Source organism: Mesoplodon mirus (genome assembly GCF_964341445.2).
Source record: "Mesoplodon mirus genome assembly, chromosome: 15".
NCBI classification, from domain to species: domain Eukaryota; kingdom Metazoa; phylum Chordata; class Mammalia; order Artiodactyla; family Ziphiidae; genus Mesoplodon; species Mesoplodon mirus.
Window position 1 is genome coordinate 48,205,189 of NC_138991.1, and position 16,762 is coordinate 48,221,950.

Consider the following 16,762-nt stretch of genomic DNA (forward strand, 5'->3'; position numbering starts at 1 on the left):
GCTTAGTTTTAGTGTCAGTGGTCCCCACTAGACTTAGCCAGCCTGAATTGGGCAGAAGCCTACTCCAAATTTCTGTAAAACAACTTAAGCCCCTGTTACTCTAGTGACCCATATGTCAGAAGCATTACCTATAGGGGTGGTTAAGAAGTCTGGTGATATATTATCTAGGCTACGTGAAGCTTGGAGGGGGGAGGGTATGCAATTAGAGAAAGGGGGAAAAAAGAACAACTAAAGCAGGCTTAATCAGTAAAGGAAGGTTACAAACAGAGGGGTTTCTAACAAGTTGTTTCCTTATCTGCTGTTCTATAAGACACATTCAAGGATTTCTGTTAAGGCACCAGCTTCTGTTAACCCTATGGGGCACAGTCTCAATATGGCCATCCTATCTGCAAGGGAGGCTGGGAAGGCAAATTATTCAGCTAGGCACATTTCAAAGGAAAAAATAGGGAATTAATATTTACAGACAAATGAAAGTGTCTGCCAGAACACAAATGTACCACACACACACACACACACACACACACACACACAGTCACACACTCACACACACAAAAGATAAATTGGACTATATTAAAACTAAGAACTTCTGTTTGTTCACCAAATAACTCCATAAAGAGAGTGAAAAGGCAAACAGCACTTTTTGGGAAAAATGCTGAAAAGGAAATAGATGCAGAATATACATTTAAAATATATAAAAGGCAGATAACCCATTAGAGAAGAAAAAGGCAATAGAAAAACAGTAACTTCACAAAAGAGAGTATCCAAATGGTCTATAAACATTTAAAAATGTACTCACCATCATCAGTCATCAAGGGAATATACATTAGAACCACAATGAGTTACCATTTTACATCCACCAGGATGACTAAAATAAAAGATAGAAATTAACAAGTGCTGATGAGGATGTGGAGCAACTGGAACTCTCATATTCTATTGGTAGGAGTGAAAACTGGTACAGTCACGTTGGAAAGCACTTTAGCTTCTTTTTTTGGGGGGGGGTTACGAGAGCCTCTCACTGTTGTGGCCTCTCCCATTGCGGAGCACAGGCTCCGGATGCGCAGGCTCAGCGGCCATGGCTCACGGGCCCAGCCGCTCTGCGGCATGTGGGATCTTCCCAGACCGGGGCACGAACCCGTTTCCCCTGCATCGGCAGGCGGACTCTCAACCACTGCGCCACCAGGGAAGCCCAACTAACATTGTTTATTTTTATTATATTCTGTAGTTGACTTCTCTTTTTGACAACTGATGCCAGTTAGGGATATAAAGTTTCCATTTACAATTAATGTGTTTAAACTGAAAACAGTAGGTAGATGTTAAATAATCGTTCAGTGGCATGTATGTATGACGAAAATTGTGATGGTGTTTTGCAATTGACTGAATCCTGATAAACAGTGCGCCATCCTACAGACATCAGGCAGTGTCCCTGAAGCTGGGGAAAGCAACTCAGCACGGCGGAATGGCCGTCCTGGTAGCTAGAGGAGGGTGATTCAGGCTGAGGGCAGACAGACTCTGCTTGAGGCCTGGGCTGGTCCTCAGGGCCTGTGAGAACAGCCCAACTCTGAGCCAAGTCCTAGGCCATGACCCGGTTCCTGTGTTCCCACAGGCCAGGTCCTCAGGGCATAAGCAGGGCTGTGTGGGCTCAGTCAGGTGCCTGAAGCTCACGCTGGAAGCTTGTTGATGTCTCCTCCCTCCCTTTTCCCCTTTGTCCCATTGGGCCACCCTCCAGAGGGCAGAATTCTTGGGTGCTTTTTGGAAGACTCTGTACCCTGGCTCAGGGCCTGGCTGGCTTCTGCCTATTACCGTAGGCTGCCACCTTTCCTGAGGGGAAGGTAGCGGGTAGAGCCGGCCCCCAGGCCTGGAACTGGGTGAGTCCAGACTACAGTCTGAAGCTTGCATCCTTCCTAGAAATGGCTGGCCTACTGAGGTGTTCTTAGGTATTTCATCAGGCCAGTGACAGAGAACAGAATTTACCCAGGGGACAGAGGCTCAAAGGAAATCCCTTGGGAGATGAACGTCCCCAGGAGTATTCTGACGAGCAGTGTGTCATGTTGCTGAGGACTTGGCCCCAAGTATGCTTCCTGAGTCCCGGGAGAGGGTGGCCAGAGAGTGGGAGGGTCTGAGTGGGCATGGTCCCTAGTTATCAGGGAAATGAAACTTAGAACAATGAGATTCTTTTCCCTTTTCAGAGTGACAGCATTAAAATAAATAATCTTACCTCCATGTATGAATGTGGCTGGAGCTAAACGTAATACTGAGTGAACACATGCTGCCTGACGATATGTGTACTAGCTCTCTAGTGTCATATAACAAAGTATTCCCTAACTTACTGGCTTCAAACAACAATACATACTTATTACCTTCATAATTTGTGTGAGTCATGAATTCAAGTGTGGCTTAGCTGGACGGTTCTGGCTCAGGGTTTCTCATGATGTTAATGGTTAAGATGTCAGCTGGGGGTACAGTCATCTGAAGACTTGATTAGGGCTGGAGAATTCATTTCTTTCTTTCTTTCTTTCTTTCTTTTTTTATTCAGCCATGCCGTGTGGCATGCGGGATGCGGGATCTTAGTTTCCCAACCAGGGATCGAACCCGTGCCCGCTGCTGTGGAAGTGCAGAGTTCTAACCCCTGGACTGCCAGGGGATTCCCCCAGGATTCATTTCTAAGATGACTTACTCATATGGCGGTCAAATCCTGCTGCTTGCTTGTGAGAGTGCTGAGGTCCTCCCCATGTAGCACTCTCCACAGGGCTGCTTGAGTATCCTTACAGCATGGCAGCTGTCTACCTCCAGAGCAAGCAATCCAAGAGAGTGCAAGGTGGAAGCAGCAATGTCTTTCATAATCTAGCCTTGGCAGTCACATGCCATCTCTTCTAGTGTATTCTATTCATTAGGAATAAGTCACTAAATTTGGTCCACATTTAAGGGAAGAAGAATTAGGCTCCACCTTTCAAAGGAAGGAGTGTCAAAGAATTTTTGGACATATTTTAAAACTAGCTTATGTATGATTTGATATCATTTACTTAGTTTACAAGTGATATATTACACACATAGGCTTGGCCAATCGGAGCTCCCTACCATCCTGGCTATGGTGATTGCTTCATGGATAGATATGTGACACAACTTAGGCCAATTAGAATTCTCCCCAGTACTTCAGTACTAGAGATCTCTCTTTCTTCTGCAGTTGCTAAGCTCTTAGGATATGAATCTTGGACTGCTTGATCCCATTTTGTCTGAATTGAGAGAGTCTTGAGAAAGTCTTTCTAAAGAACTGTGTGAGTGTGTGTGAGAGAGAGAGAGAGAAAGAGATACAGTCCAAATGAGATCACTTGAGCTCCTGGATCAAGACATGCCTGAAGCCTGCATGATTATCTCTGGAACTTTCAGTTATGTAAACCAATAAATTCCCCCCTTTAGCTTATACTGGCTTGAATTGGGTTTCCATTCCTTGCCACCACAACACTTTGATGAATATAGTAGTTATGGCGTTTCTGTACTAGTCAGGGTTCTCCAGAGAAACAGAATATATGAATATATATATATATATATACACATTTTTTTTTTCTATGAGAATCAGCTCATGTGATTTTGGAGGCTGAGATGTCCCACCATCTGCTGTCTGCAAGCTGGTGACCTAGGAAAACCAGTAAGGTAGTTCCCATTTGAGTTCAAAGGCCTGAGAACTGGGGAGAACTGATAATGTAGGTACTAGTTCAAGTCCAAAGGCCTAAGGACCAGAGAGCCAACGATGTATTTCCCAGTCCAAGAGCAGAAGACCAATGTCTCAGCTCAGTCAAGCAGAGAGAGCAAATTCTCCCTTCTTCCACCTTTTTGTTCTTTTCAGGCCCTCACCAGATTTGCTGAGGTCCACTCACACTGGGGATGGCAATCTGCTTTACTCAGTCTACTGATTCAAATGATACCAAGCCACTAGTTTTGGGGTAATTTGTTAAGTGGCAGTAGATAATTAATAAAGCTTAGAATCATTATTGGTATTATCAAAATGATCTGTGATGCTTAGATCCAGATTGCTTACCTCTCTTTTACTAGGGTTTTTATTTCTTGTCATTCCTGTCCCTGGGATCTTTTTTTTTTTTTTTTTTTTTTTTTTTTTGCGGTACGCGGGCCTCTCACTGCTGTGGCCTCTCCCGTTGTGGAGCACAGGCTCCAGATGTGCAGGCTCAGCAGCCATGGCTCACAGGCCTAGCCGCTTCGTGGCATGTGGGGTCTTCCCGGACCGGGGCACGAACCCGTGTCCCCTGCGTCAGCAGGCAGACTCTCAACCACTGCGCCACCAGGGAAGCCCTGTCCCTGGGATCTTTACTTGGAATTGTTTCTTAGGCTAGAGAAATTCTTTATGAACTTTGTTTTGGAAAAGTACATGCGTGGTATCTTTTCTGAACTCTTGCATGCCAGACTTTTTTTGTTTCACTTGCATGTAAATGGATCACAGTCTTTCCCACTAAAAATCTTACACGTTTCTCTAGTGTTACTGTGATGTCTAAATCTTAGAAATCTGCTAGTAATCTAACTTGTACATAACCTAGTTTTTCTGTCTGGGTTCTTGTAGGACTTTTTCTGTATGTTTGACATTTTAAAAAGTTTCACTAGGCTATATCCATATTTTGGAGTTTTTATGTTAATTTTTGCCAGATTATCAGGGAATTGTTTTACTTTGTGAATTCAAATATTTCCTCTGTTTAGTGACAATTTCTTCTGTTATTCCTTTTAATCTTTTATCTTTGTTCTATTCTTCTGGGGATCCAATTATATCCACATTTATTCCTTGAATCTCTTCTCCAGTCTGCTTATCTTCCCTCACCCCCACCCCACCCTTTCTCTCTGAGTTTTAGAACCTTTTAATCTATTCTTCAGATTCACTGACTGGATCTGATGCAGCATACAATCTTCTGTTAACTGCCTCTGTGGCTTTTTAAAACTCAATACATACGATTTTCATCTCTAGAATAGATTTATGTTCTAGGATTATTTTCTTAAGAAGAATTGTTTTAGAAATTCAATAGCCTCTAATGTTGGTAAGTCTACAAATTAGCAAATTTTTCCCTTACATTTTTCCCTTTGGGCCATAATAGTGATTTATCCAGGGACATTTGCTCTAATTCCGCATCTCAGTATCCTTTTGACATGCTAGATCTTTGTATATGTCCAGTCATTATTCTCTATTTGCTCATCCTTACAGAAGGGGGCCTGTGTTTGTTCAACACTGGGTGATAAGATGAATTAAACAGTCTGTTTAAATATTTTTGGTCCAGACAAAGAGAGGAGGGAAAAGTTTATATTTACTGTATCTTTACTTTGTCCTATTAAGGAGTCAGTAATCTGTGGAGATAGGGAGGGAGCTTCAGCTCAGAGCAGATGCACTAGGGGATTTTACCTTTGCTTGGGGGTGACCCTTTTTAAAAAAATATTTATTCTAATTTTATTTATTTATTGGGCTGCACCGAGTCTTAGCTGCAGAACTCAGGATCTTTGTTGCCAAGTGCAGGATCTTTAGTTGTGGAACACAAGATCCTTTAGTTGCTGCATGTGGGCTCTTAGTTGCCGCATGCAGGATCTAGTTCCCTGACCAGGGGTGAAACCTGGGCCCCCTGCACTGGGAGCGTGGAGTCTTAACCACTGGACCACCAGGGAAGTCCCAGGGGGTGACCCTTTTTAATCTAGCATATCTCCTGGTTTGGGAGACATTGGTGGACCCCTCAGCAGAATAAAGTTTTCCTCCCCCTCCACCACCCACTGCACCTGTGCCCCACTGTTGTCCCCAGCTGGTGTGCTCAGAGCTAGCAGGGAACATGGGGATCTTTTGTCTCTTCCACCTCCCCCTTGAATGGACTTTTCTCTTGCCTGGACTGAATCAAGACTTGGCAGTCCCCAACCTCAACGTGGTTTAAGCCCAGTGTATCTTGCAAAAATTCCTTAATGTTTCTAGCTTGCTATAAGTGGCACCCTTCCCTATTTTCCTTCTGTGGCTAGAGTTTTTCCTCTTATTCTTATTCTCCCTTGCCTCATCCTCCTTCACTTGGCTAACCAAGCCATGCCTCAGGCCTCAGCTTAAGCCCACTTCCTCTAGGAAGTGTTCTGGGAAGTTCCCTCAAGTAGATACCCTATACTGTACTCTTAGAAATGCTCATATTCTGCCTGACATAGAACTCACACCTGGAATTCTACCTCTATACTGAACAGTGCCTATTCATTCATTTAAAAATCATTTATGGAAACTAACACAACATTGTAAATCAACTATACTCCAATAAAAATTTTAAAAAATTAAAAAAAATTATTTATGGAGAGCCAAGTATATGTATGGCACAGTGCTAGGCACCATTTTTTTTTTTTTTTTTTTTTTTGCGGTACGTGGGCCTCTCACTGTTGTGGCCTCTCCCGTTGCGGAGTACAGGCTCCAGACGCACAGGCTCAGCAGCCATGGCTCACGGGTCCAGCCGCTCCGCGGCATGTGGGATCTTCCCAGACCAGGGCACGAACCCGTGTCCCCTGCATCGGCAGGCGGACTCTCAACCACTGCGCCACTTGGGAAGCCCTAGGCACTATTTTTGTCTCCTGCTCAGTGCCTGCCGCAAATTATATAGCGAATATTCACTGAAAGAATTAATGGCCAGCTTGAAGGAACCAGGCCTGAGATGGTGGCTGGCGATCAGAAAGAATGTTGGAACACTGGTGGGTGGAGCCTTGTCACAGCTCCAGGGAGCAAGATAAGTCCTAGGGTAGAGGGAACTGAGCTCTCCTAACTGGGTTGGTGCCTTGAGGTCAGCCTGCACTGGGAACCACCTGATAGCAGCCAACAGGAATTTGTTCTACATGGGCTCAGGCAAGGAGCCAGCCGGGGCTGGGAATTGGGCAGACCCTTCGATGTTGTGTCTGTGGCTAATTTCTCCTTGGCTAGGGTTCCGCGCCAATGAACCACTATGCTGGAGTGTAGTGAAATGTCTAAGCCTAGGGTTTTTGCAGGCAAAGAAAGTTATTTAAGTTCTCAGAGCCTCAGTTTCCTTTTCTGTAAAATGGGAATAAGACTCGTACCCATTTTGTAGGCCATTGCAAGGATGGAATGAGATTATGTATATGACATATCAGGCTGGTATCTGGCATATAGTAAAAGTTTTATCAATGTTAACAATTATTGTTATCTAGGCTTGCTTTTTAAATTTGCAGTATGTCTGGGGGAGATAAGGGGAGCAAAACTTTTGCCCCAGTTTGGAGGTATATCTTTAGCTATCTCTAAGAGCCCCATGTATATAGCAGCCAATAGCAAATGAAAGCTCCCTGCTTGGACCTGTGCCTTCTCAGACTTCCCTTTGGCTGGGACATAGCACAGAACACCTGGGTCTTCCCCAACATGCTGCATCTGTAAATGAGGCCTAAGGCCACCTCAAGAAGGTGAAAAGTCTCAGCACTCACTAACCATACCTAATCACAGTAAAAAATCTGAGGATAAAAGGAGTTACTTGGATATCATCAAAAAAGCTAGATTTAGCAATAAAAGGGTTATCATGAGATCAAGTGGAGAAGAATGTAGGCCAAAGGAGGTTTCAAAGAGCCATGGATGAAGTCCTGTGTTGCAAAATGTAGATGTTTAAATTATGGCTCTGACCCAATGCATTGGAGCAACTCTGTCTTTTTTTTTTTTAACTTTAAAAATTTCTATTGAAGTATAGTTGATTTACAATGTTGTGTTAGTTTCAGGTGTCAACTCTCTTTTTAAGCCTGCCCAGCATCTAGGGCTGGCTGGATTGACAGTGAAGGCAGAAGGACTTCCAACTTTTTGCCTGACTAACTGTGTAGATAGAGGCACCATTAGTTGACATTTGGAGAAGATAAACAGATTTGGAGAGGGAAGAGACCAAGTCCAGTTTTGAATATAGAGACCTTTGAGGTGTTTGAAGGGTACCGAGGTAGGTATGTTTAGAAGGCAATTGAAAATGTGGATCTGGAGCTCACAGAAAGTTATATAAACATGGAGGATGAGGGAATTCCCTGGGAATCCAGTGGTTAGGACTCCACGCTCTCACTGCCAAGGGCCCAAGTTTGATCCCTGGTCAGGGAACTAGATCCCACAAGCTGTGCCACGTGGCCAAAAAAAAAAAAAGAAGATGGAGAATGAGAATTGTAAATAAGAAGGGGACAATGTCCACTGTGGGCAAGAACAATACAGCCCAGGGTATAAAGTAGAGTGAGAAGATGACTAAGGAGAAAACCATAGAGAATTGCCATTTGGAGAGGAAAAATGGAGGAAGGAAAGTCAGCAGAGAAGATGGAGCAGGAAAAAAAAATTAGAGAAGTAAGAGCAAGGGCTTCCCTGGTGGCGCAGTGGTTGAGAGTCTGCCTGCCGATGCAGGGGACACGGGTTCATGCCCTGGTCCGGGAAGATCCCACATGCCGCAGAGCGGCTGGGCCCATGAGCCATGGCCGCTGAGCCTGTGCTCCGCAACAGGAGAGGCCACAACAGTGAGAGGCCCGCGAACCACCCCCCCCCAAAAAAGAGCAAAACTATGGCCTAACTGTGAGACCACCGGACATCTTAAGGAGGATTCTGATTCACAGGAAATGAAATTGAATTTTTTTTCCCCAAGTCAAAAGAGCTTTATTCATTTTTAAAATATCACATATGAGCCTGGCCTCTTGTGGTGTCTGTAACTGGATCACTCAGATCTTATTCATCAGCCTGCTGAACTGTTCCTTTTTCAGAAACATAGATACCATCCCAAAATTTTCTGATATCCTTGTTTTTTGTTTGTTTGTTTGTTTGTTTGTTTGTTTTGCAGTGCGCAGGCCTCTCACTTTTGTGGCCTCTCCCGTTGCGGAGCACAGGCTCTGGATGCACAGGCTCAGCGGCCATGGCTCACAGGCCCAGCCGCTCCGCGGCATGTGGGATCCTCCCGGACCAGGGCACGAACTCATGTCCCCTGCATCGGCAGGTGGACCCTCAACCACTGCGCCACCAGGGAAACCCTCTGATATCCTTGTTTTTAACTGTTGTGCCTTGCTGAATCAAAGCAGCTGAATTTGACACAAGTTCAATGTCATTTCCTTCAAGAATCAACTCATCTTTCTGGGCTTGAGATACTACTGAACAAGCAACACCTGGCCTCATCTGAACCCTGTGGATGTATTTTTCACCCCAAAATTTCGGATTTCAACAAGAGAACCATTCTCCTGAATAACAACGTTGATGGGGAAGTGAGCATACACAGACCTCATCTTATAACGGAAGCCCAGTGTAACACCCTTGATCATGTTCTGTACATGACTACAGATAGTGCGAACAGTGGCCAGTTCCTTTCTATTCCCCCACCATTTGTCAACCCGGAGCCTCTTCTTTTTCTTCCCAAGGAGACTGAGTTCTACATTGATGTGATTGCAGTCTTTCCGCAGGGTGCCTCTGGGGCCCTTCACAATAACCGTGTGTCCCTTCAGAGTAATGTCGACATTTTCTGGAATGTCGACAGTCTGATTGCTGAGAATGGTCTTCATTCTTGCAGTAGATGCGGCAAAGAGCTGAAATTGAATTTTAAAGGCATGAAAACATACTCAACCTCACTCATAATGAAGACGTACAATAAAACAATGAAGAGGTAGCATTTTTTAAAAAATCTACCAGACTGGCAAGAATGGAAAAGTTTAACACAGTGTTTGAGAGGATGTGGGGAAATAGACACTTTAAAATAGTAAAGATATACACTTTTTGGTTTAGTAATTCCATTTCTACGAATCCACTGGATGGATATGCTTATGCATGGGTACAGAGAGGTTTGTACAAGGATATTCACTGCAGCATTATTTGTTGTAGCAAGGGGTTGGAAACAACCTAAACGTCCATCAATAGAGGACTTGCCAAATTAATAATGACATCATTTCAGTGGAATATATGGAGTTATTAAAACAAACAAGGGAGATCAATAAGTACTAATTTGGAACAATATCTAAGATATCTGAAGTGAAAAACATCAGAAGGAGAATAGAACAGGGTGTGCTATCATTTATGTAAAAATGGATAAGGCTGGCTTTGGAGCCAGACTGCCTTGGTTTAATTCCCAGCCCCACCGCTGTCTAGCTATGTAATTGGGGGAAAAGCTACCTGTGCTTCAGTTTCCTCAGCAGTCACCTTCACAGGGTTATCAGAGATGTGAAGATTTACTTTTCCCTTTTGTACTTTTTGAATTTTTTTTTTTTTGGACATGCCGTACGGCATGCAGGATCTTAGTTCCCCGACCAGGGACTGAACCCACGCCCCCTGCAATGGAAGTGCAGTCTTAACTGCTGGACCACCAGGGAAGTCACTGAATTATTTTTAAACCATGGGCATGTGTAACCCTAATTTTCATTTAATTAAAAATTTTAAACAAAGAAGGTATATGAGTAGCAAATAAGCATGTGGAAAAGATTCTAAATTCATTAGTCATTAGGAAAATGCACTTTAAACCACAGTGAGACACCACCACAAGTCTATTCATATGGCTAGAATTATAAAGACCAGCAATACCAAGCGCACCACCCTAAACCTATGTTGCTTTGACAGCTCATTCACATCAAAGAAAATGTGATCCTCCTTTCCCAGTGTACAACTCACCAAGGGGTTCATTCTGATTGGTCCTGCCTGGGTCACATGTCCAGCTCTGAACCAATCACTGTGGGGCTGTGAATCACCTTAAGGTGTTGGCGAAGATGTGTAGCAGTTGAAACTTTCATAGGCTGCTGGTGGGAATGTGAAATGGTACAGCCACTTTGGGAAACAGATGGGCATTTTCTTACAAAGTTAAACATAACATCTACGCAGTAACTCAGAATTCCACTCTTAGGGATTTACCAAAGAAATACGAAATTTTATGTTCACATGAAGACTTGACTGGAATGTGCTTAACCGCTTTATTCAAAATAGTCCCAAACTGGAAACACCCCAAAAGTCCATCAGCTTGGGAATGGGTAAACAAAATGTGGCATATCCATACAATGGAGTAAAAAGGAATGAGCTAATACTTGCAGCAACATTGATGAATCTTTAAAAATCCAGAAACAAAAACCCGAATACTGTATGATTCCACTTATATAAAATTCAAGAGAAGGCAAAACTATAGTCATGAAAAGCAGATTAGTGGTTGCCAGGGATGGGGGCTGGGGAGGAACTGACTACAGAGAGGCACAAGGGAACTTTTTGGAGTGATGGAAATAGTCTATGTTATGATTGTGGTGGTGGTTACATGACTGTATGTTTGTCAAAACTCAAATACATAAGATTGTGAATTCTATAAACAAAGTTGGATTAAAAAAAAAGACTCAGTCTAACAACCACATTTTTTTTTTTTTTAAAGGATGACCTCGTCTGTAATCTTCAGTGACAGAGAGAAATTAAATAGGATGAGACTGCGAAGGGATTGTTTGAATGGCTACTTATGTGCCAGGCTTTGCTGGAGCGTCTTGGTTGGGGAGGGATGAAGTTGGACCCCAGATTGTCAGGAGTCAATGGGGAGGGAAGAGGTGGAGGTAGTCATCTGAGGACATCTTCCAAGAAATTCATCTGCACATAGATACCAAATAAACATGACTCAATCTTTCTGGTTACGAAAGAAATACAGATTAAAACAATATCACTATGGCCCATCTGATTGGTATAGTCTGATAGCCTGCGTGGGCCTGGGTGTAGGAAGTGGTGTATAATCTTTGGAAAAAGTAATTTGAAATAAAAAACCCTGCCCCCTCTCCCCACAAATGTCAAGACTTTGACCTGGCCACTCCACTAGCAATTTATCTTAAGGAAATAACTGGACAGCTGGACAAGGGAGGAGGCATACAGTTGTTAAATCAAAGTGTCCTTTATAATGTAAAGCAGTGGAAACAACCTAAGTATCCAGTAATAGGGGGTTGACTGAGTAAAACAATGGTTTATTCATCCCAGAATTTGCTTTCAGCCTTTGACCTTTTTTGATGTACATAATAATTTGGGAGAGAAAGGAATTGGATGAGGAGGAAATGGGGATGGCAGGGAGATTTATATTTTTGCTAAATACCCTTTCCTACCTTTTGAATTTGGGACCATGTGGATCTATTGCCTACGAAAAAGTTAAAATAAAAATTTTAATACAATAAGAATTATATATGGAGTTATAATTACTAAACATGGAAGGACATTTATAATATAGTGTTTAGTGGGAAAAGCACATTGCAGGGCAGGGTGAGCATATTTTTGTAAAAAAATTGATTTATATGGGTAAAGCATTGCAGGAGGAACAACAAAATGTTAGCTGTAGTTGTGTCTGGATGGTGGTTTTTGGTGACCATGATTTTTTTCTCTTTTTACATTTATATTTTCTAATTATTAAAAGAATGATTAATTGTAGGCCTTGTATAATTAAAAATACACACTTTTTGGACATTAGTGGGAAAACTGGTGAAATCAGAAAGTCTGTAGTTTAGGTCATAGTATGGTGCCAACATCAGTTTCCTAGTTTTGACCAACATGCCGCAGTTCTCTAAGATGTTCACTTGAGGGGAAGTTGGAGGAAGGGTATACGGGAACTCTCTGTACAATTTTTGTGGTTCACTTGTAAACCTAAAATAATTTCAAAATAAAAAAGCTTTTAAAAAGTTTTAAAAACAAGTTTACTGACCTAAAAATATCACTTTTTCTACCATGATAGCACTGTAGAATGTAGTTAGACATGACCAAACACAAAGCTTGGTCGTGAAAGGAAGAGGAAGGTAGGGTATTAGGAGAGTGGGATTTTAGGACAGGAGAGATTTCACAGGCAGAGGAGGGCCCAGGAGACTGGCAGAGGCTGAAGGTGAGCATGAAGGGGAGCTGTAATTGAACAAGGTGGCTGAGGAAGGCAGGTGGGACCTTCGGAGGAGGTGCCTCTTTCTCAAAGACTGAAGGGAAAAGAAAAAAGACGAGGGGATATAACTAAAGTTTATTGGCAGGGGAGTTTATGTCAGCCCACCTGGGGAGGTGGGTTTCTCTGGGAGATAGGGGCCAGCTTACCTGCTGAAGGTGGGGGTGATGGGGAATGCGTGGAGCTTGTGGGTGATAGAGGAGGTCTGGAAGCCAAAATGTGTCATACAACCAAATGACCATGAGACTGCAGTATTTCCCAAGTGTACCAGGAGATAAGAGTCACTTGGAATGTGTTAGCATCACAGGGTCTCTTTTGTGCCTCCAACCCAAACCAGGGAAGAGACTTGAAAACCTTTATATTTAACAAGTGCCCCCAGGTGGTTCTTCCCTGGAGCGAAGTAGGAAGAACACTGAAGTATTGCTAAGGTCTGGCTGCTCAAAGTGTGCTCTGAGGACTGGTAGCATCGGCCTCACCTGGGAGCTGGTTCGAACAGCACACCTTACTTCACACCTAAGAAATCAGCTTCTGCATTTTAAGTTTGATCTCCAAGTGAATCATATGCACATCAAAATTTGAGAAGCGTTATGCTAAGTAACCACTGTTACCATAAATATATACAATTGGCATAAAAATATGGCTGTCCCCACTGGAGAGCCCACTAGTAGGAAGAGAAAACCTCCCATTTGGACTGACCAGGGTACTGAGGCTGGAAGATGAAGATGGTGGTGAAGGGGTGGTTGCAATGTTTGAACATGGGGTCTAGGATGCAAGGAAGACAAGGAAGAGGGCTGGTGAGCTGAGTGGCTAGGGAAGGCTGAGGGAGTCTGGAGAACTGGATTAGATCAAGAAGCAGGGGTGGAGGGAGTACAGAGTAGGAAAGGTGGAGGGATGAGGGGTATGTTTATATCCAAGGTGTAGCCTTGGGAGTGGGTGGCTACAGAGGAATGGAGATGAAGCTATCTGAGTGAGGGAACTCAAGGAATTGTGAGGTCTTCCGGTTGAGTGGATCATTCACAATTCAAGTTCAGTTTGCTCAAGGTGACGATCTATGCTAGTTTGCTCAGCCATCATTCTTTGGGGATCCGTGTGATTTGGATGGAACTCACCCTTATCAGGGGTGGGTATGTGACACAGACATGGCCAACTGGAGTGCACCATCCTACAGCCACAGTGATTAGTAGAGCTGGGCATGTGGCCCAGGCAGGACCAGTCAGAGTCTGTTAGTGAGTTTGATATATGTATGCTGGGGAAGGAGGATCTCATTTTCTTTGACATCAATGAGCTGTCCAAGCAATATAGGCTTGGGATAGTGGGGGTGGGGGTCAGAGGCCATCTTCCCACTGTATGGAAAGAAGTGGTCTTGAGAAGTGGCAAGTTGATCAGGGAAGTGGGGGAGAGGGGTGGATGAAGCCCCAGTGACTGACTGAACAGCTGCGTCCATCCACGCCCAAAGCTAGATGCATCTACATGTTTCATTTAAATGAGTCAAAATAGGGACTTCCCTGGCGGTCCAGTGGTTAAGACTCTACGTTCCCAATGCAGGGGGTGCAGGTTCGATCCCTGGTTGGGGAACTAAGATCCCACGTGCCCCGCAGCGTGACCAAATAAATAAATAAGTCAAAATAGTCTCCAACCCCACCCTTTGCAGAAGCCAGTGTGAGCTGGGGTATCTGCCACAAGTGAAAAAGCACAAATTCAAGAAGAAAACAGGGCATCAGGGGCTGAAGTCTCCCAGGGGATGTGAACAGGGCTCTGGATGATAGTGGGTGATTGTGTGTATCAGGTGCAAGAGCTTTACAGGAAGAAGGCTGGAAGGAGGGGCATGGAAGTGGCACAGAGGGTCTGGGGGAAGGTGAGCCTACCTTGAGAAATGCCTGCAGGCAAGGAAGTGGCCTCCACCAAAAGCCTGAGAACAAAGTGGGGTCAGCAGGACCAGAGACCTAGTCATGGACTGGGCCTGGCCCTAACTGGATCCTGACCACAGACTGACTCCTGACCCTGACTGTGGGCTGGACCCTCCTGTGGCCATGGGTTAACTCCATGCCCTGATCCTGTTCTTTTACCTTTTTCTCGAACTCAGTGTAAAAACTCTGGAGCAAGCTGGCTCAGGGCAACCATAGTCTCCCCTTGTTCCATGAGCTATACCCATCACTCAGGAGGGCCTGGAACATTATTCCAAGATCTCAATCCCTGACTCAGAAATCCAAATCCAATTTTCCATCTGGAGAACCAGCTAGTGGCTTCTCCCCAATCATCCTCTCTTTCCTAACATCTCTGCCCCGGGGGGAAAAGTGATGAAGACATCACCTTGGCTCCCGTTGTGTTCTGTAAGCCTGTGCGTCTCCATAAACTGTCCATCAAGGATATGAAGGGCAGGGGCTCCAGAGCTGCATCTAAATGGAGGTCCAGCGTGGTGATTTCTCAGGTGCCCATTCTGACTTAAGAGCTTGAAAGATAATTAGTGGATAAGTGGTTGATAGGTTGGATGGATGGATATGTGAATAGATGGATACATGGATGAATGAATTGATGATGGATGGATGGGTGAGTGGAGGTATCAGAGGAGGCAGAAATTTGTTCTGAGCTTGGTGGGGACCTGGGGACAGACTGGCAGTGGGAGGCTGGCAGGGAACCGTGGATAACCAGCCTCATTGTCTCGCCAAAGCTGCCTTTTGTTGTTGTTGTTGTTGTTTGTTTGTTTGTTTTTTGACATCTTTTTTTTTTTTGTTTTATAACAAATTTAATCAGTTATACATATACATATGTTCCCATATCCCCTCCCTCTTGCGTCTCCCTCCCACCCTCCCTATCCCACCCCTCCAGGCGGTCACAAAGCACCGAGCTGATCTCCCTGTGCTCTGCGGCTGCTTCCCACTAGCTATCTACCTTACGTTTGGTAGTGTATATATGTCCATGCCGCTCTTTCACTTTGTCACAGCTTACCCTTCCCCCTCCCCATATCCTCAAGTCCATTCTCTAGTAGATCTGTGTCTTTGTTCCTGTCTTACCCCTATGTTCTTCATGACATTTTTTTCCCTTAAATTCCATATATATGTGTCAGCATACGGTATTTGTCTTTCTCTTTCTGACTTACTTCACTCTGTATGACAGACTCTAGGTCTATCCACCTCATTACAAATAGCTCAATTTCATTTCTTTTTATGCCTGAGTAATATTCCATTGTATATATGTGCCACATCTTCTTTATCCATTCATCCGATGATGGACACTTAGGTTGTTTCCATCTCCGGGCTATTGTAAATAGGGCTGCTATGAACATTTTGGTACATGTCTCTTTTTGAATTATGGTTTTCTCAGGGTATATGCCCAGTAGTGGGATTGCTGGGTCATATGGTAGTTCTATTTTTAGTTTTTTAAGGAACCTCCATACTGTTCTCCATAGTGGCTGTACCAATTTACATTCCCACCAGCAGTGCAAGAGTGTTCCCTTTTCTCCACACCCTCTCCAGCATTTACTGTTTCTAGATTTTTTGATGATGGCCATTCTGACTGGTGTGAGATGATATCTCATTGTAGTTTTGATTTGCATTTCTCTAATGAGTAAAGATGTTGAGCATCCTTTCATGTGTTTGTTGGCAGTCTGTATATCTTCTGTGGAGAAATGTCTATTTAGGTCTTCTGCCCATTTTTGGATTGGGTTGTTTGTTTTTTTGTTATTGAGCTGCATGAGCTGCTTATAAATTTTGGAGATTAATCCTTTGTCAGTTGCTTCATTTGCAAATATTTTCTCCCATTCTGAGGGTTGTCTTTTGGTCTTGTTTATGGTTTCCTTTGCTGTGCAAAAGCTTTGAAGTTTCATTAGGTCCCATGTGTTTATTTTTGTCTTTATTTCCATTTCTCTAGGAGGTGGGTCCAAAAGGATCTTGCTGTGATTTATGTCATAG

The 16,762-nt window shown here is 43.8% G+C and overlaps 1 pseudogene across 1 annotated transcript; it reads right to left on the reverse strand.

The window, feature by feature from the left end:
* Positions 1–8,377: 8,377 nt before the first annotated feature.
* On the reverse strand, positions 8,378–9,509 carry LOC309816525 (large ribosomal subunit protein uL6-like; annotated as a pseudogene). The gene is made up of 2 exons: positions 8,970–9,509; positions 8,378–8,741 (listed from the first exon to the last, which is right to left on the reverse strand). The product of its transcript is annotated as a large ribosomal subunit protein uL6-like (transcript).
* Positions 9,510–16,762: the final 7,253 nt, after the last annotated feature.